Genomic DNA, 20,602 nt, shown 5'->3' with positions numbered 1-20,602 from the left:
ATCAGTGTGGGAGAATGGGGTGCCCCTGCCCTGGCAGATGCTGAGGGGAAGAAACTGTGGGTGAGGGTTTCATGTGGAGTGACAGCTCCACATGCCTGCCCTGGTGAGACTTGATGGAAGGAGCCAGGGACTGCTGCAGGGGCAGGGATTGTTTACAAATATGTCAAGTTAGAGTCTTCATCTCCAGTCTCCCTCTCCTCCTACTTGCTATGACTCCTCATCAGGGGCCATAGCCTCCACTTGCCTGGCTCTGTCACTGCTGGTCTTTAGTCTCCTTGTCCTCATCCTCCCTCTCCTCTTCATCATGCTCCTTCTCCTCTTCCTCCTCCTCTTTGTCCTCCTTCTTTCTTCTTCTTCTTCTCCTCCTTCTTCTTCTTCTTCTTCTTCTTCTTCTTCTTCTTCTTCTATTTTCTTCTTGTTGTTGTTCTATTTTCTTCTTCTTCTTCTTCTATCTTCTATTTTCTCCTTCTCCCTCTCCCTCTCCCTCTCCCTCTCCCTCTTCTTCTTCTTCTTCTTCTATCTTCTTCTTCTATCTTCTTCTTCTATCTTCTTCTTCTCCTTCTCCTCCTTCTTCTCCCCCTTCTCCTCCTCCTCCTCCTCCTCCTCCTCCTTCTTCTTCTTTTTTTTGTTTTTTGAGACAGGGCTTCTCTGTGTAGCCCTGACTGTCCTAGAACTCTATCTGTAGACCAGGCTAACCTTGAACTCAGAGATACACCTGTCTCTGCCTCCCGAGTGCTGGGATTAAAAGCATGTGCCGCTGCCACCACCTGCCTGGCACAAAAATATAGTTTTTTGTTTGCTTGTTTTTGTTTTGTGTATGAGACAGGATCTCTCTATATAGTCCTAGCAGTCCTGGAACTCGCTCTGTAGATCAGGCTGGCCTCAAACTCACAAAGATCAGCCTGCATCTGTCTCTGGGACTAAAGGTGTGCACCACCACTCCCTCTCATACTTCATTTTCCCTCTCTTGTCATTTTCTTCACTCTGCTTCCTGCAGATCACTGAATAGTGCAGGATCCTGACTCTGCTCAGTTACTTCAAGAAGAACTTCCTGTCTGTGTCTAGGCTGACCCATGTGTCTTTGAACGCCCCTCCCTTGGAGCACCCTAAAGGACTCACTAACAAAGGAGACCTGGGCTGGAAACAGGACTGGAGCGAATCTTCTCTGTAGCTCCTCCCTCCACCCACACCCCTTCACTGGTGCTACGAACCGATGGAGTAAATTATCAACACAACCCCAAGACCTGCATGCCTCCAGGAGATCAGAGGGCAAGGGACAGGAAGAAATCCAAAGGATACTGCACTCTTCCTTGATTGGAAGACCCAGTATTAATCACCGTGTTCACACAAGAGAATGCTTATCAAATACAAAAAAAAAAAAAAGTAAGACAGGGGTCCTGCCTGTCTCTCTGTGCACAGTGGAGAATCAGGAGGAGCAAGAATCCCACCATTCCAGCATCCCTCATTCATCTCCACTCCCCCAAAAGGGAGGGAAGGCTTAAGTAACTGCTGAGGAAGGAGGGCAAACGAAAGGCCCTGGCCCTTCTGTATCTGCTGAGCAGTGAGAGCAAAACAGAGAGCGAAGCATCCCTGATGATGCTAAGCAGAAAAATCACAGCAAAGTAGGAAACATGCCACGTATTAGAAAGCTTCCAGCGGCAGTTGTGATGGGACGTGTTGGGGACTGTGATGTGTGTCCTGTGATGAAGTATGGGATGGATGGGATGCGGTGGGCACTCAGTAGGCTATGCACAGGACAGAGGTGTGTGAGGCTGAAATGTGCATGAAAGAGGCACTCGTGGTGTGAAAGAGGCTCCTGCAGTATGGGCAGATGTGGAGGCACGTGTGTGGTGGAGGCAGCTGCGGTGAAGGTCTATGTGTGGTAGAACTCTATTGGACATGCTGTGCCGGTAGGTTTATGCTTTGGGCATCTATATAGGTGTCTCTGGCAACATTTGTCCTGCATCACTAATCTTGGGTGTGGCCTGCCCGTGCACAGCTTTCCTACCCAGCACACCCCAGGAGTGTCCACCTCTCTGCTTCAGTGAGACTTGTTTGGATGAGGCAAAACCAAGCTAAAGCCTCAAAGCTGCCATGGGGGGTGATTTGTGAATGTGCTGAGTTGTGATCTGTGTCTTTGGGCTTCTTTCAGCAAGAGGCTAAGTCAGGGGCCAGAGCCTCAACTCGCCTCTGCCCCTGTTGCTCTTCAACCCCATTCTTTCCTCCTTCATATCACTAGATAGATGGTCTAGGCAGGCTGTACCTCCAGGCCTTTGTACTGGTTATTCTCTGTGCCCAGGTTAGATTTCCTCACAGTCCTCCCTAACCCACACACCTGCCTCACCCCCAGCCCTCACCCAACTCTTGCCTTATCTCTTCTACTAACACCTTGCAACAGCCTAATCTCCATATCATGAAGAAGGAAATGACACTCAGATGGGGTTAAGATTGGCAAAGCGAAGACACAAATTGTGTATTGAAATAAAAGGCAAACTTTTTGTGGCTGGGGGGGAAAAACTTCAGTTGCGCCCTGAACCCTGCTGGAACAGAGAGTATACAAAAGCAGGTTTTAAAAATTAACATAAGGAGAGCTGGGCTTGGTATGCCTTTAGTCCTAGCACTCAGAAGGCAGAGGCAGGCAGATCTCTGCGTTCAAGGTCACCTTGGTCTAGAGAGAAAATTCTAGGACAGCCAGGGCTTCACAGAAAAAGTGTCTCAAAAAAAAAAATCACATAAGGGACACTTCAGGTGATAATTGTGACGATGAGTCAGGCTAAGCCAGCATCTGGGTGTTCCTCCTAGGAATTCAAAAATGTCCTGCAGTTCAGGGATCGATGTTTGAGATGGAAGAAAGCACAAAGTGAATTAATACAGTCCACAGAATTTAAACATCAGGGCTGGCGAGATGGCTCAGTTAGTAAAGGGCTTTCCACACCAGCAGGAGGATCAGAGTTAGATCCCGGGACCCAGGTGAAAACAAACCTGGGCACTTGAATCACAGTGCTGGGGAGGCTGAGACAGGAGGATCCAGGGGGCTTGGTAGACAGTCAGTCTATCCTACCTAGCCTAGCCTACTCAAAAATATAAATGGACAGCCCTAGGCTGCAAACCTTAAGGTTGTCTCCTGGACTTCACCCATACCCACATGCATGTATGCATTCACCTGGACACATACACACACACCCATACACATGAACACATATATCCCCATCTTAAAGTTATTTTAAAAGTTCCTCTAGGAAAGACCAGAAAAAGATGTTTAAAAAAATTATTAAATTCTGTTTTCTTATGTAGCATTTGATAATTATACTAGTATTTATTATTAATTGCCACTCTTAACAGGTCCTGTTTTTGTTTTGTGGGATTAATCACATAGATCCAATAGTCAATCTGACTAATGGAGAATATGAAATGATAGATACTTTTAAACAAACAGTTGTCAGTGTCGATATGCATAGCACAGTCGTATATCATTACCATCTGTTGAATCCTCACTTCATTTCTGGCTGTCAGGGGCTGGAGAGATGGGTCCTCAGTTAAGACAGCTACCTGCTCTTGCAGAGGATCCAAGTTCTGTTCCTAGCTCCCTCATTGGGTGGTTTGAAACCACTTGTAACTCCAGGATCTGAAGCCCTCTTCTGGCCTCTGTAAGCACCTGCCCTTGTTCACAAGAAAACCCACGCAAAGACACACATAAATAAAAATTAAAATTAAAAAAAAAATCTCAAAGCAAAACTGTGATCCAGGGATATAGGCATCTTTGTGCTCACTGTCGGCACGATTGAGGTTGGTGAGGTAGTGTTACCTTACTATCCAGGCTTGGCCAAGCAGGACCGAAAATCAGAAGCAGCCGGGAGGTGGCGGCGCACGCCTTTAATCCCAGCACTTGGGAGGCAGAGGCAGGCAGATTTCTGAGTTAGAGAGTTTGAGGCTAGCCTGGTCTACAGAGTGAGTTCCAGGACAGCCAGGGCTACACAGATAAACCCTGTCTCGAAAAACCAAACCAAACAAAAAAAGAAAAAGAAAGAAAGAGAGAAAGAGAGAAAGAGAGAAAGAGAGAAAGAGAGAAAGAGAGAAAGAGAGAGAGAAAGAAAGAAAGAAAGAAAGAAAGAAAGAAAGAAAGAAAGAAAGAAAGAAAGGAAAAAGAAAATCAGAAGCAGGGCATCTAGGCAGAGAAATAGAGGGAACATACAGAGATAGGTGGTGGAGGCAGAAAGCTAGACCACACACAGAGCCAGGGCTTAGAAGAAGGAGTCTGCATCTATATGGCCCTTCTGAACTTTGAGATGCCCTCTGGATTATGAGTTTGCTTCAGATGTGAAAACCCAGGTTTCAAATTTTACTTTTTTCCCCCCAGGGGAGACAAGGTCTAATGTAGACTAGGCTGGCCTCAAACTGTCTGTGTAATGAAGGATGATTTTAAACTCCTAACCTCCCTGCCTTCACCTTCTGTGTGCTTGGATGACAGGTGAATACCACTATGGTGTGTTTATGTGGAGCTGGAGATTGAACCCAGAGCCTCACTGAAGATGCTAAGGTTCAAATCGAAGGCCTTGTACGCACTAAATAACCATCCTGCTGTGGAGCTAAACCCCAGCTCCTCAGGGCCTTTCACCAATAAGCAAACTCACCCCCACTGTTCTCCTCACAGTCACTCGTGGAATTCCAAGCTCTGGACCGGAGAAAGGGTAGGTAGGTCCATCTCCAGCTGCTCTCCACTCTTCCCTGAAGAGACAAAGAAAAAGAACATTAGAAAAGACAAAAGAAAGCTTGATGTGTTGGCTCAGCTGGTCACCTCAGCTCTCAGGAGGTGAAAGCAGGAGGATTACTGTGAGTTTGAGGCACATACTGGCTGCATAGTGAGTAGCACGCCACGTAGCACTACCTAGCAAGACCGTGACCAAATAAGTATACACCAACAATTGTCTACCCAACCAGAAAAACAACCAGGAAAATTACAGGATCTCAATAATAACCCTAAATGTAGTCTTAATTATCCAATTAAAAGATGCAGACAAGCTGATGAGCCTAAAAACAAGATGCAACAACCTGCTGTCTCCATGAAACTCAGTTCCCTGGCAAATGTACACACAGACTGGGCTACAGTGGAAGTCAACATACCAAATGAGAGGGGCAAAGCCAAGCAAGAATAGTCACGTGCAAAATCAGTCAGAAAAGGTAGAGGGATTGCTACACATTATAGAAGGAACAGTCAGTGAAAAGGTGCAGCGATTGCAAGTGTATACACACTAGATACTGGCACACTGGACTTCATAAAGCAGACACTGAACAGAGAGGAAAGATGGATGCAGATACAATAGTGGGTACCTTCAGTATGACACACTCATGAATAGATAACAGATGATAGATAGATAGATAGATAGATAGATAGATAGATAGATAGATAGATAGACAGATAGACAGATGGACAGACGGACAGACAGGGACATGAATCAACCAGGAATCTTAAGAGGTAAGGTGTACCATAGATCAAATGGACTTCCCTGACATCTACAGAATTTTCCTTCCAACAACTGTGGAATATGAGTTCTCTCAGCAGTCTATGGAACCTTCTCTAAAACAGATCATATTTCAGGACACAAAGCAAGCCTTGGCAAATACAAAATAGGGGCTGGGAAGATAGCTCAATGGCTAATGTGCTGGCTGCACAGCATGTGAACTGGCGTTTGGAGCCCTTAGAACCCACTTAAATGTTGGATAGGTATCCTAGCCCACCTGTAATTTCTTCCTGCAAAGGCGGAGACATGGGAACTTCAAAATAAACTGGCTAGTAATATTAGTTCTGTCTGGGGGCTCTGGGTTTGATTGAGAGACCCTGCCTTGAATAAAGTGGAAGAAAGATGGTGAGTGATTTCAGACAATGACTCCATGTGCACCCACATACCCACGCATGCCCACACATGAAAAAACATGCACACCACACATGCATAAAAATGAAAATGGAGAAAATAATCACAATAATAAGTTTATCTTATCAAATCATAATGGAATAAAACTGGAAGTCGACTGCAAGAGAACCCATGTAAATACATGGATAGTGAACTCAGGTCAGTGAAGAAATCAGGAAACATAAAAGTTCTCAGAATAAAATGGAAATGAAGAGATAAATTACTGGAACCTTTGTCACTCACCAAAAGTAGTTCTAAGGGGGAAGTTCACAGCTGTGAGTGCATCTGTTAAACACATCAGAGGTTCCATAAACAGCTCAGTGATATCTCTTGAGGTTTTAGGAAGGTAGGAAGAACAAGCCAAAATTGTCAGATGGAAGAAATAGGAATCTGAACCAAAATTAACAAAACAAATTAAAAGAAAAGTCAATTTTTAAAAAGTCAGCGGAACAAGGAGATGGTCCTCTGAACTCAGGACTTCTAGAAGAGCAGTCGGTGCTCTTAACCGGTGAGCCATCTTTCCAGCCCCATCTTGAATCTTTTTCAAAAAAAAATTAAAATGACCAATAAATACTCAAGAAAACCAAATCAAGACTCCAGTGGGAGCTGTCTCACTCAGTCAGAATGGCTAGCATCAGGAAAACAAATGACAAGAAATGCTGACAAGGGCTAGAGAGATGGCTCAGTGGTTAAGAGCACCTGCTGTTCTTGGAGAGGACCCCAGTTTTATTCTTAACGACCCACATAGCATCTCACAACCATCTGTGACTTCAGGTTCAGGGAATCTGGCACCTCCAGCTTTCTCAGGCACTGCACATACCTGGTACACACACACCCACACACACACACCACTCTTACAGATCAAATAGAATGAGTAAATCTTTGTTAGCCCTGGCTGTCCTCAGACACACAAAGATCTGGCTGTCTCTGCCTACTGAGTGCTGGGATTAAAGACTTGTACAACAACGTCTAGCTAAATTAATACTTTTTAAAAAGAAACAAAGAGAAAAGACAGACAGACAGACAAAGATTTAGGGGAAGGGAAGAATCTTAGTGCTGGTAGAAATGTAAATTAGTACAGCTACTAAGGAAATAAATTTGGAGCTTCCCAAAAAAGAAGAAACCTAAACATGGAAGCACTGTGTGATCCAGCTCCTCTCCAGGGTACACGCAAGCCACATATCAGAAACCTACACATCTGTGCTCACTCCAGTGCTACCCACAGCAGCTTAGTTACAGAACAACCCAGGTGTCTGTCAACAGAGAGATTTCTTTTTTAATGTCATATACACACAATGGTTTATTTAGCTTTACACAAGACTGAAATCATGTCAATCATGGGAAAATGGATGTAAGTGGAGATTACCATGTTAAAAGGACTAAGCCGGACTCAGAAAGACAAACACCACGTATGGTCTCTCACAGGCAAAGTCTAGATGTAAAATGTGTGCAATAGGAAACTGTATTCAAATATAGTTGTATCCACATGGGGGGAAAGTAAATTAAAAGGACAATGCTCTGTTAACTACTGAATTTTCAGGATGAAGCAATTTGGCAAAACCTTCACATCAAAAAAATCCACATTGTCTCCTAACCAGAAATTATACTTCTAGAAATTTCTCCTGGGAAAATAGTCAAGCATTGCAAAGGTGATTTAAAAAAAAAATCTATATAGAAACCAAAAAAAAAGGATGTGACTCATCCATTAGGATTTTGTTAACGACGTCATTGTAAGTAATGGGTTACTTCTCTTTAACTGCCACCCGACTTCAGTCTACACATATCTGTCAGACCTCTGACATATTTGTATATGTGTGTATGTATATAATATATATCATATATATCATATATACTATATAATATATGTGTGTATACATATCATATATATCATATATATTATATATACAAATGTATATACATATAAATTTGTACAAATATGTATTTGTTGTTGTATAATACACACACACATAGAGAGAGAGAGAGAGATGTATGGTTTTTTATAATGAGTGTGTATTACGTTTATAACTGAAAAACTACCCCATAAAAACTTTACAGAGCAAGCTTCCGTAATTACAAGGCCTGGCTTACCCCCTCGCCTGTTTGCATTGTATTTGTAGCCTAGAGTCTCCTCCACACCATTTAAGTGTAATCATATGCCTTAGTCACACTTACTCACTAATGACTTTGTAAGTACTCCTGCTGCCCCACCCACGTTAATGGGCACTCCTGAGACTGCAGACTGCCTTTTGGCTTTGTGGGCTTTGTGCAGCCACAGATTGACCATTTTCACCATCTGTGAGAAGTTAAGCACACGAAATGTAAAACATGCTCCTGTGTTCCCTTAACAATGTATCCAAGGTCAGTGATCGAAAATCCATGGCTAAAAATTCAAACCAGTCCCAAGGCCACTGACACACTGTAGCACCTGTGATGCCTAGAAAAATGGCTCCCCAAACATGTCCTCATTCTAATCCCCAGAACCTGTGACTGTGTTTCATAACACCCTAAGAAGAATTAAGGTCACGAAAAGAAAGAGGCTGCTCATCAGTAGAACTTACAGACATGGTGTTCAGAGCCATGGATTGCGCCAGTTGTAATCACGGGGTCCTCACATGTGGAAGGAAATCGAAGAGCATCTGGCATGAGGGTGTAACAGTGACTCAGCCCCACACTGCTGGCTTTGAAGGTGGAAGATGAACCAAGTATGAGCCTGCTGTGCGAAGGTGGCTGTTAGCGCAAGGCAAGGAGGTGCGCTGTGTCCTAGAGGCTCCAGAAAAAGTGAACACAGCCGGCCGACACTCTCTGACTCCAGCCTGCTGTTGTACTTTTGATGGATAGAACTGGGAAAATCTTTCTTTTAAGCTACCGAATTCACGTCCATTGGTTACATCACCTGTACAAAACAGAGGCCATCTCCAACAAGATTGCTCTGTGACACTATTCCTAGGGAGAGGTGAATGAACATTTACTCACTCTAACAACAAATCAAAGCAGCAATATCAACCAAAGTCCAACTTGATGATCCAGTGTGTTTATTGGGGATTATCAACAGGAGTATGAGTAAGGGGTTACTTACAAGAGTTTAGATGACTCAAAGACAATTGCATCCCTGAAAACCTCCCACTACCCAATGTGCATGACTACTCATAAACCCTGGCACTCTCTGTAGGATTTGAAGGCAGTTCAACAAGGTGGGAGAGGTCTGCTCTACAGCAATCCTCCTGAGGAAAGAGAGACTCATGAATGTCATAACCTTCAAGGATTTCCTGAGACTTGCAATGTCATAACCTTCAGGGATTTCCTGAGACTTGTGAGTTGTTTACTCCTCAAGTCTCAGCAGGTCTCTCTTTAGAAGTTCTCTAGCCTTAAGGAGTTCCTTTCTGGGTTGAATGCTTCAGTTTTGAGGCGACTGCTACACAACAAAGTCATGATCCTTTTCATGCCTAAACCCAGTCTTGTCCAGAAACTAACTCCCTTCAAATTAGCCTTGGAACAATGCAAGGAAATCCTTCCCATTTCCCACCCCCGACCCCTTGGAGGGACAAAGCCTGGTAAAAACAGTCCTATCTTGCCTCTGCTTCTACCCAGCTCATTCTTTACATATTTGATAAAATAAATAAATAAATAAATAAATAAATAAATAAATAACGCAGGAATCTGATCCCTTTCTAGTCTTAGCATCCAGAGCTCTGGCTCCCCAGCAGCGTGGCAACTCAATTTTAAAGGGAAGCAAAAGAAGCCATCTCAATCCTGCTGCACATGGCAGTGGTGGTTGGCACACTCGGCTATTACAACTGGCCTGTGGTCCAGTGTGTTGTTGAAATGCAAGGCTTTCCTCATTTAAGGCAAAGGCTGTCTGTGTGTAACCTGCAGACTACCAACTCCCTTATGGAATCTTGTGACACCAATGGTTGTCAAAGACCTGGCTGAGAATGTTCGCACCAACTTGCTTCATCTCTGAAGTAGGAAAGGGATGAAGACAGCAGTTCCCAGTTTCTTCAGGAGGATTGCCTGAAATTAGCATAGAGTCAGAGGGTAGGTTCGAACAGAAGGCATGAGTGAATTACCACTATTACTACCGCAAGCCTGATAATTATGTGCCCACTAATAGAAATACTGTCACCTGTGATCAGTCCTAATGGGATCACTTGAGTGAGTCTTTGCTTCTGGGGCTAATTACCCTCTGGCCTCATTGACAAGTGAAAATAATTGTTGATTTAGCACCAAGGGACTCATTATTTTCTGGGCTCCTTCAGGGAATCTTCCCACTCTATTGAAAGCATTATATCACTGGATTCTAGTAAAACCCAACTCAGGTATTGAATAGTGAAGTGCAGCCACCTTAGGAAAGATCCTTAGGCACCTGGACAGATGAGGGATTGGGGGAATCTAATTTCCATGCCAAGGAGGACGCATTTACGCAGTTAAAAAAAAAATGACCAGCTTCCCACAAATCCATCTTGGCCTCTTGCCACTTGCTGGCTCTTACAAATGGGTGGGGCTGTGGAGCTCAGCTTGGCTTTCTGGAAACCAGGAGCGGGAGGGTTGGCAGGGGCAGAGGGAGACTTACAACCAGACTTCATTAACCCACGCCCCTCGGGATCCTCCCTGGGGGTTTTATGGGAAACTTTTAATTGGTGTTTACATCCTACGATAATGAAGGTAGTCAACAGTCAACAGGGAACTTACAACGAGAGGAATATACTTTCTAAACAGCAGCCAATCATGACGGTCTCAAGAAAGCACAACTCTGCAGTCCCTGAGGATGTTTTGGCACTTAGACATTATATAACTTTATTGATTTATATTCTTATTTATTTTTAATTAACTTTTGTGGGGTACAGTATGACTTGTTGATAAATCATCTATATATCATATTTATTCAATCAAACGTACACATCTACGTTGATATATGCACATATATAATTTGCTTTTGAAATATTTTATTTGTGCATGTACATGAGTTATGCTGGCTAGTTTTATGTCAACTTGATAAAAATTAGAGTCATTTTGATTTATATGTATAAATGTTTTGCCTGGTACATGTCTGTGCCTGATGCCTAGAGAGGTCAGAGTGGACTTCCAGATGGTTATGAGCTGCCTGACAGGACTAGAACCTGGGTCCTCTGCAAGAGCAACAGTTGCTCTTAACTGCTGAGCCAGCTCTACAGCCCCTACAGTAAATTTGAGAGATAGTTTCAACTGAGAAAAATGTCCTGAATTGGTCCATGGGCAAGCCTGTGCAACATTCTCTTGATTGATGTAGAGAGGCCAGCCTACTGCAGGCAGTTGTCACTCCTGGGCTGGGGTCCTAGGTGCTATAAGAAAGCAGGCTGAGCAAGCCATGAGAAATAAGTCCATAAGCAGTGTTCTTCCATGGCGTCTGCCTCAGCTCCTACCTCCAGGTTTCTGCCTCGAGTCCCTGCCCTGACTTTCCTGGATGATGGACTCCAAGCTGTAAGATGAAATAAACTTTTCCTCCCCAAGTTACTTTTGGTCATGATGTTTTATAACATCAATAGAAACTCTGAGACATGAATGAAGTGCCCAGAGGCCAGAAAGATGACTAGAGTTACAAGCAATTGTGAGCACTCAGACATAGGTTCTGGGACCTAAAACCAAAACCTCTAGAAGAGACAGTGCATGTTCTTACCCACTGAGCAATGTCTCAGCCCCTCAAAACATTTTAGACATATAAAAAAGTAACCTTGTGCACCTGCACACACACACACATACACACAAGCACACACACACACATAGTAAAAGTAATTTTTTTTTTAGATCATAGCTCTTGGGAGGCAGAGAGATTAGTAGCTCCAGGCCATCTTGGGATACTTGTGAAAACCTATTTAAAAAACAAAACAACAAAAATCAGAGGGCTGAAGGAATAGTTTAGAGCACTGTTGCTTTTCCAGAGGACTGGAGTTCAGTTCTCAGCACCTGTGTCAAGTAGCTCACTCACAGCTGCCTGGAACTCTAACGCCAGAGGATCAAACACCCTCTTTTGGCCTCTGCATGGAATGACACCCACACATACACATAAATAAAAAATGAAAACAAACCTTTTAACAATCAGTAAATTAAAAAGGGGAGGGGAGAGAAGGCAGAGAAGGCGGGGTGAGGGAAGAGAATTAATCTCTCGTTGTTGAGCTTCCTAAGTGGCAGTGTCTAACGAGTTCTAACCTCCTGGACTGGTGCAACACATGCCCCTCCCCCCACCAAGGCGGAAAGCACACTCCAGGTCGTGAAAGGAAGGACTGCTCCCTTCCTGCCTCTCATCCTGTTGCCTCCCTGAACAGACTCATCCTTGGAGACGTTCATGCGATGCATTTTTACCGTGTTCATCCCCACATCCATTTCATCTTCCCACCCTCAACGCCGTGCATCTTCCTTCTCTTTCCGTTCTTTCCTCTTTTGAATAACCAACCATGGGGTTTCATTTGTGCTTCCCATAACTCTTGGGTGTGAAGCCAGCCACCAGAGAGTGATCAACCTACCAAGAGCCCATACCCCTAAGGAAAACTGACTCTCCCTTACCCCGAAACCATCAAACGTCATAGCTCCTTAGTTAGGGAGTACATTTGACTTTGAATTTCTATTAGCTTTTTTAAAGTTCTGGTGACAAAATTTCACATACTAACTGTGTCTGTCAGACATGCGGATACTTTGTGAATCTCACATAGTAACTGTGTCTGTCAGACATGCGGATACTTTGTGAATCTCACATAGTAACTGTGTCTGTCAGACATGCGGATACTTTGTGAATCAACTGAAGAGTTTCCAAACTTTTAACACTGCAGCGTGATCATTCATCTACAAGAATGATGCTTAAGTACCATGCAAGTGAGTTCTTTTCAAATTCATTTTTTTTTAAAAAAGCTCATGTCTCGATGCTTTAAGGGTTTGTGTTGGGCCACGTTCACAGGCTGGGTAAGCCTGACTTGACTCTATCACCATCACTTGGTGTTAAATCAATCACCATACACACATGTCCATGAATCAGGCTTTTGTGTCAAGAACATTTAAGTTCTGTCCTTCGCTGAAGTTTGAATGAGTCACCTCAGAAACTCTAAAATCTTACCATCATTACTGGCTATTAAAGGAGGCAAAGTGAGCTTTTAAGAGGTGATTAGGGTTTGGCCCTAAGTAATATCCATCCGTGCAATTAGCTGATTAATAAGTAAATGGATCTTCATGAAAGTGTCTGACATCAGAGCCAGTCTGGCTGGATCTCTCATGGGTTCCCTGTCTCTCACCGTGGAAAGCTTAGCTGTACCATCACCAGCCTAAAGCTAGAACTGTGGGCCCTAACAGACCCAATTTCTTCATCATTTACCCAATATGTGGTAATGTGGACAGACACAAAACAGGCTAAGATGCTCTCCTAGCAAATTTTAAGTACACCATACACATAATTTACTGAAGCCACTGTACTGTACAATAAGTCAGACCATGGTTATCCTGTCTGAAGCCTTCTACCCTTTGACTAATCCCTCCTCAGCCCCTCAGTCCTCCACACTCCTCCATCCGTGGCAACCGACATTTGACTCCACGTTTATGAGTTCTGCCTTTTAAAGATTTCCCACGCAAGTGGCATTGTGAAGTGTCTGTCTTTCTGTGCCTGGCTCACTTCTCTTGGTATACTATCCTCCAGGTCCATCCATCTTGTCACAACTGATGATTTCACTCTTAAAAAAGCTGAATTGCACGCCCTTGTGTATGTGTACCACATATTCTCTTCTTTGTGTGTGGGTGTGCACATGTATGCTTATGTGCAGGTGCTCCTACATGTGGAGGCTGGACGAGCACATCGGAGTCCTCTTGCATCACTGAGTGTTCCTATAAGGCAGAGCCTGAACTGGGCTTACATCTTAGCTAGGCTGAAACCATTTCTTGGCTTTGGGAATAACACTGTTCTGAGAACGATAGTACAGATACTCTCCTATACACTGAGTTCATTTCCTTAGCATATGTGCCCAGTTGCTGGATTGTATGCTAGCCATATTTTTCACCTTTGAAGGCACCTCCATATCATTTCCACGAAGACTTCTAACTCACATTCTCACCAACCACTGCACAGGTTCTCTGTTCTTCATATCTTCACCAATATTTTGTTATCTTTAGAATGTTTTAGTTTTTAAACTTTCATACAAGCATATGGTGTATGTTGAGCATATTCCTTCCCTGAACCCCTCCTAAACCGTTTCTCGCCCCTCCCCTTCCCATTAGTCCCCACTGTCATTCTTTTACTTTTGTTTTCATGTCATATATCCATCCAATCAGGAAAAGCAGCTGAAGGAGAGTCAGAGAAGGAGGGCTATGTGGAGGAGTGGAGAGAGAGACTCATCAGGAGAGGGAGTCAACTTATAGGGAAATGCAGTCCCTCGGGAGGATCCCAGGTGTCCTGGATCCTGTTGGAAGGGCTAAGGCCATGCACAATTAAAAATGAACAATTTAGGAGCATTTTTAATGGTGATCACTGTGATGAGCAAATTGGTATTTTAGGAGGGGTTTAACCAGGCACCAGTGTGGTTCGTATGCATGCATACATGAAGGCAGAACAGTGATATACATAAAATAAAGCTTTAAAAAATTAAAAAACTAGACCCTAACATGGACTTGGGGGTCACTGGACCCTGTATCCGTTCCTCTGCCAAATGTAGCTCTATTAGAGAAATCGTCTTCCTCTGCCTTCCGGCATTATAGCATTTAGTTGGCTTTAGTTGGTTTATGAGGGTAAGTGGCTAAGCTTAACCTGTTGGAATCACTGGACTTAGGTTTTTGTCCCTAAACTCTAGTTATATAAACACTAAGCCATAGCCTTTGGCCCTTTTATTCATGTTAACGTAAGTTGATCCTCTTTTTGTATTTTGGTTTGAAGTCTAAACCAAAACTTTAGACAAAATCGTGAAGTTCTCTTCTATCTACCTCATGGGTGGGAAGTAGGATTTGGTGGGATAAAATCCTTAACAGAGCAGCTTCTCAAATACAGCCTGGGCTGAAGTTGAACTTTTGATTTTCAAGGACAAGGACACCATCTTAATTACTTAACTATAGTCCTTAGAATCCTGGGATGCTCTGCATCCTAAGTTACCACAGTATTTTAAACAAGCCAACAGTGTTACCAGATGAAATATGGGTTCTCACAGCTGTCTGCAAACTAAATCTCACTGCATTGTATCTGGCAACCCAGAGAACAGCTCCTCACAGGGAACAGTTACCCAAGCGTGAACGCGTTTGGGTATGGGGATTGAGAGACCCGCCAATAGCGGTCTACATTCGTTTTCTTCACACCCCAAGCCTTGCGGGGCTCAGACTGCTGACACTACCAGGTTCGAATTGTGAACGAGGTCTAAGACCCGCAGTCCCGACCCTTTCCTAGGTGATGCTGCAGGTGGTATGAGTCTATGTGTAAGCATTATTGCCTGAAAAGGTATTTGGACTCTGAGGTGGGGAGCAGGGGAGTGAGGGAAATTCCTTGGCAAGCTCCGGGGGTAGCCAGGGGTAGATACTTTCGGTCCTCTCTAGGCTCCTAGAAGGCTCTAGGGTAGGGGCGTGGCCTGTTCGGGGCGTGGCCTGTTCGGGGCGTGGCGTAGAGGCGGGTCCAGAGGTTGATGCAGCTACCGCGGCTACCGTCTGACTCGCCCAGGTAGGCGTCTCCCGGTCGGCGCTCCAGGCAAGCTTCCAGCTTTGGTGAGGCAGCAGCGGGCCCTGATGAGTTCCCCACCAGTGCCCATATCGTTCGTCGTCATTGCTTGTGCGTAGACGGTGGGCTGACAAGACCCGGATCAGGAAAATGAGCCCACAAATGCTGAGCCTCGAGTGCCACCAGGGGACACTGCAACGACAGGCCTGAGGGCGGGGCCGACTGTGCAGGGGAGGCGCTAGGTTGGGGAGTAAGACCTGTGGACCAAGTCTATGGTGGGGCCCGCTGAGTCTGAGCGACCAGGCAGAGGTGGGCGTGGTATGGGCGGGGCGGGCTGAGGTGGGGTGGGGACGCCTGGATGGCGGCGGAGTCTGACTGGGATAAATTGGTTTGTGGGCGGGGTCAGGAGTATTTTTATTTGGTTAGGGGTGTGGCAGGTAGGCGGGATCAGGCTCAAGACCCGGTCAGCGTGGTTCTAGGTCTGAAGCGAGTATGGAGAACCTTAAATTTCGTTCCCTAAGGGCGAGACCAGACGCATCAGTCTTGGTTTTATAGCCTGGGTCTTTGTTTTCCCCGTCCCCTCTTTTTGTTGTTGTTGGTGGTGGTGGTGGTGGTGTTTTGAGATTGAGCATCACTTATCAGCCCAGACTGTCCTTGAATTCTCCTCAGTTCTCCTGCCTCGACCTCCTAAGGAATGGCATTATAGATTGGTGCTCAGGTACCAATTATTTTCTTTGATACAGAGCTTTTAAAAGGGGAAAGTTCTTATGTCAGCCGAAGCTCTCTTGAACCCTCTTGAACATGGCTTAGGGTTGAGACATTGTATCTATAAAATACTCTTTTATAAATAAAATCCCTTTATTGTAATAAACCCACACACACAAAATCACACGGCTAGATTAAAGTAGCCACTTAACACTCGACTAGTTCTAAAGTCTGTATATTTCAGTGAACTTCTGAACAGTTTATAACAGCCATATTTGAAGCCTTGGTACTTCTGCTAGGGTTTTACACTTTTGTTTTTCCAGTATCAATTCTGTCATAGTTCGTGTGTGTGTGTGTGTGTGTGTGTGTGTGTGTGTGTGTGTGTGTAAAATGTAATTGATAGTGAAAAATAAAATTGATGGTATAAAATACTTTAGAACTAGTTTTTGTTATTTTTCTGTGTGTTAGATCCCAGTCATTATGTAGCTCAGGGTGACCTTGAATTTCTCCTCCTCCTCCTCCTCTTCTTCTTCCTCCTCCTTCTCCCTTTTCTTCCTCTTCTTCTTTTCTTTCTTTTTAAGAGTTAATACAAATGCTTTATTTAGCAGTTGTAGGTCATTCCATGGGCTAAGTGGTAGATATCCAAGACCCAGCAGCAAGGTCAGCACAACCTCAGAGCTTCTTTTTCTGACAACAATAGGGTAAACACATCACCCTCTCCAACGGAGCCTTTGATGTTTTCGATGATAGAGCAGCTAGTGTCATCCATAAGTTCCACATGCACCTGTGTGCAGTATCCCTGCCCAGCACCTTGGCTACCCTAGCCAGCTTGACGAGCTGCATATGCCTCTTGTCCATGATGGCACCGATCTGGTGGAGAGTGACCTTGAACTTATGATCCTTCTACTTCCACCTCCTAAATTCTGGGGTTACAGACATTTGTCTCCAAGTCTGTCTTATTCTGTATGGGGAATGGAACGCAAGACTTTGTACATGATAGACAAACAATCTACCACTTGATCTATATAGCCCCAGCCCTAACCTAAAGTAATATTTTAAGTTATTTTCACGTTTTTTTTGTTTTGGTTGGTTGGTTTGGTCTTTTGCTTTTTGTTTTTGTTTGTTCGTTTGGTTGATTGGTTTTGGAGACAGGGTTTCTCTATGTAGTCCTGGCTGTCCTAGAACTCCCTCTGTAGACCAGGCCTCAAAATCAGATTCACCTGCTTCTGCCTCCTGAAGCTGGGATTAAAGACGTGAGACACCACCACCCAGTTTATTTTCACATTTAAAAAAAATTGCAAAACTAGTTTGTTTGTTTCTTTTTTTAAAAAAAAATATCTTTATCTCCCCCAGATTCCTCCAAGGCCTCCACTAAATTGCCATCTTATCTAACAGAGTAACAGAGTTGCAGAGGCCTTGTTTAAGTCCCTACTTGTCTTAAGGATTCTTTGATGTGGGTCTAATTACGTTGAGATGCCCTATCCCCTTGGAGATGTTTATATATTAAATAGCACAATTACTGATTTCCCTTTCCCCGGGACCCTTCAGAGTGGTCCTTGAGGCTCAAGACTCACCCATTAAGTATGGCTACTGGGTCCTGAAACCGTTCTGTCCTCCACCCTGTTTGCCCACCTTCTCCTGCCCTTTGTGCTGTGACCTGCGCTTTGCAGGGTTCCAGCCCTCCCTTCCATCCCCTCCACCCATCTTTAAAGACTCTTTCCTCGGCACTCTTCTCATTTACTCTGGGCTTCCATCCAGGGCAACCTTTTGTGGCTTTGTCCAAAATCCTGCAAAACAAACACATTTATAAGGCCAGGCCGGGCTGGCATTCTCTCTCTCTCTCTCTCTCTCTCTCTCTCTCTCTCTCTCTCTCTCTCCACGCGCCCAATTCAACTGTGCCTGGGCCTGGCCAGGTGTCTCAGACGGGATGTGACAGAGTGGCTGGTTGGGGCAGCGTGTTAGAAAGTGAGTGAGGCCTGCCTTGAGCACAGCAAAGGAAAAGACATAAGCCAATGAATAGAAGGAAGGCACATGCTTTGTCCCAAATGTGACCAGAAGTGGGGAGAGGGCCAGATGTCTAACGTTTACCAAACACATCCCAAAGCACCACTTCATCAAATAGTGTCTCAAAGTAAATGTGTGACTATCTGAGATTATAAAGAACCTTGGGTCTGCCTCAGGCTGTGATGCCAAAGTGCTTGGGGGCAAACTCAGCATTTAGAGTACATCTGACTTCTCTCATCACGAGGAAGGGGTTAGAATCTGAAGCAATCAACTCCATGGGAAGCCAGGCCCGCCGTCCTCCATTAGAAATAGACTCCCTGCTTCCAAAGCCCAGTTAGAGGGCACCAAAGTGACCCCATTTGTCCAGATAAAGTAAATGACTTGTCAAAGTTGCACAGCTTCTCACTGGTGGCTCCATATCCCACATTGTCACCATTGTCACCAGATTGATTGGGGGGTGGGGAGGTGACAGGGGTAGAGTTGGAAGACCAAGGTCTTTCTTACAGACCTGACACTTGCTTAGGAGAGTGAATACAGGAGGGGCCTGAGCCCCACAGACATAACTCAGAATAGCTGAGGCCAGTAGGGACCAGTGTGAGTGCTTTAGTCACATGAGGGCTTTTCCACAAGCCCCGGGGAAGTCTAAGGGTGACATCAGCTGAAGCAGAGGCAGCAGCAGAGGCAGGAGTATGTCAGAATGCTAGCTAGTAGGGTTTTGGGGGCTTCTACTTTCCTGTGCACTTTAAGGAGATTTCCTCTTCAGAGGCTATAGACTGTCGAGCAGGGCGATGATGCTTTAAATGTCTGTCATCTTCTACCTCTGAGAAATCTCTCAGCGAGGGGATGCGCCTTTCCCCCTACTGTGTAAGGCAGCAGTTTTCCCACTGGGTGTTAGTGACTCGGTGTGGTCACACATATTTCTTCGTAGGTGGCCCTGTGCTGGGCCCTGTGTAACAAGTGCATAATTAAATGCGAGACAGTAACAGTTGGAAGGGTCCCAGAACATAAATATAACTTCTGTGCCATTGAGGTGGCTTAGTGACTTACAGCACTTGCCACCAAGCCTGATTCCTAAGATCCACATGGTAGACGGACAGAACTGAGTCCCCAAAGTTGACCTGCCCTCCACATGTGTCCCCTCCCCATCCCATAAGTAAATGTCACTTCAAAAGAACCTGATCCTGATCCAAAGACTAGTGCCCCTGGAGCTGCCACCATTACACCTTTCTCTTAGAGGCTCTGTTCTGAAGTTCTGCTTAATCATTCTCATGACAGTTACACTGTGGGTCTGTATGTATTTCCAGGGACTATGATTCTGATTTTGTTTAACATTTGTTCCTTGTAAAAGGAAACAGGTTGTTTGTTGTTTGTTTGATTTTTGAACTAGCCAGGCTAGCCAGGAGCCTCCCAAGTGCTAGGATTATCTCACGGCCCTCCATGGTGTATTTTTGGGATCATTAGTGACTTACGTGGATATTGTATTCATTACATCCATTCTGTGAGCCATTTGGGCTCCTGGCTTCCTTTTACTGCCATGAGTATTCCTGAGCTGTTCTTTCTGCTAGGTCAGGTGTCTCTAAAGAAGGCTGGCTGATGAGGGAGTGAGACCTCTGGGTCTGTACAGCTGTCATTAGGGTGCTACTGCCCTCTAGTGGCTAGTATAAGATATGCTGGCACCCTGAAAACCACAATACAGTCTCCTGGCTCCCACAACTGAGAGACCCGCCTCCAACACTCGCAAAGAATTGTCTGTCTCCTATACCAAGTTGGAAACCCCTGCCAGCCCCATCTTTCGGTGTGGGGTGTTCAGCTTGCAGGCATGGCCCGCTTACTCTTCAGTGGCCTTGCAGCCGCTTGCCTCACGCTTCTCACTGTCTGCTTCCGGTCCTGGTCACGCCTGCCTTTACCTTTTCTATTTAGTTTTCCAGATTTTGTTCCCGTGAAATGATATCTTCTGGTTTTAATTTTCATTTTCTGAGTCGTGGAGAGATTAAATGTTTTCCCGTTTGTATTTCTTTGGTCCCCATAAATCTTTTTGTCCATTTTCCTCTTGTGTTGGTTTGTGGTGGTGGTGGTGTCGGTGTTGATGGTGTTTCTTGATAGTTGCTGGGATTTTTCTCCATGCATGTTCTAGATTTTTTATAAGACCAAAATACAAATCTTTACTGCAAATAACTTCTACTTGTAAATTTTGTCTGCTAAATGGGAAAGCTGTTGATTTATTTTTAAATTTAGCATTATTACTATTTATTTTGCAGAGCAAAGGATAAATGTGGGCCCTCATACATGCTAAGTAATCATTCTGCCACCGAGAGCTACACTGTAATATAAATATGAA

This window comes from Grammomys surdaster, unplaced genomic scaffold (genome assembly GCF_004785775.1).
Source record: "Grammomys surdaster isolate TR1022 unplaced genomic scaffold, NIH_TR_1.0 340, whole genome shotgun sequence".
NCBI lineage: Eukaryota > Metazoa > Chordata > Mammalia > Rodentia > Muridae > Grammomys > Grammomys surdaster.
This window is presented reverse-complemented; position numbering follows the sequence as displayed.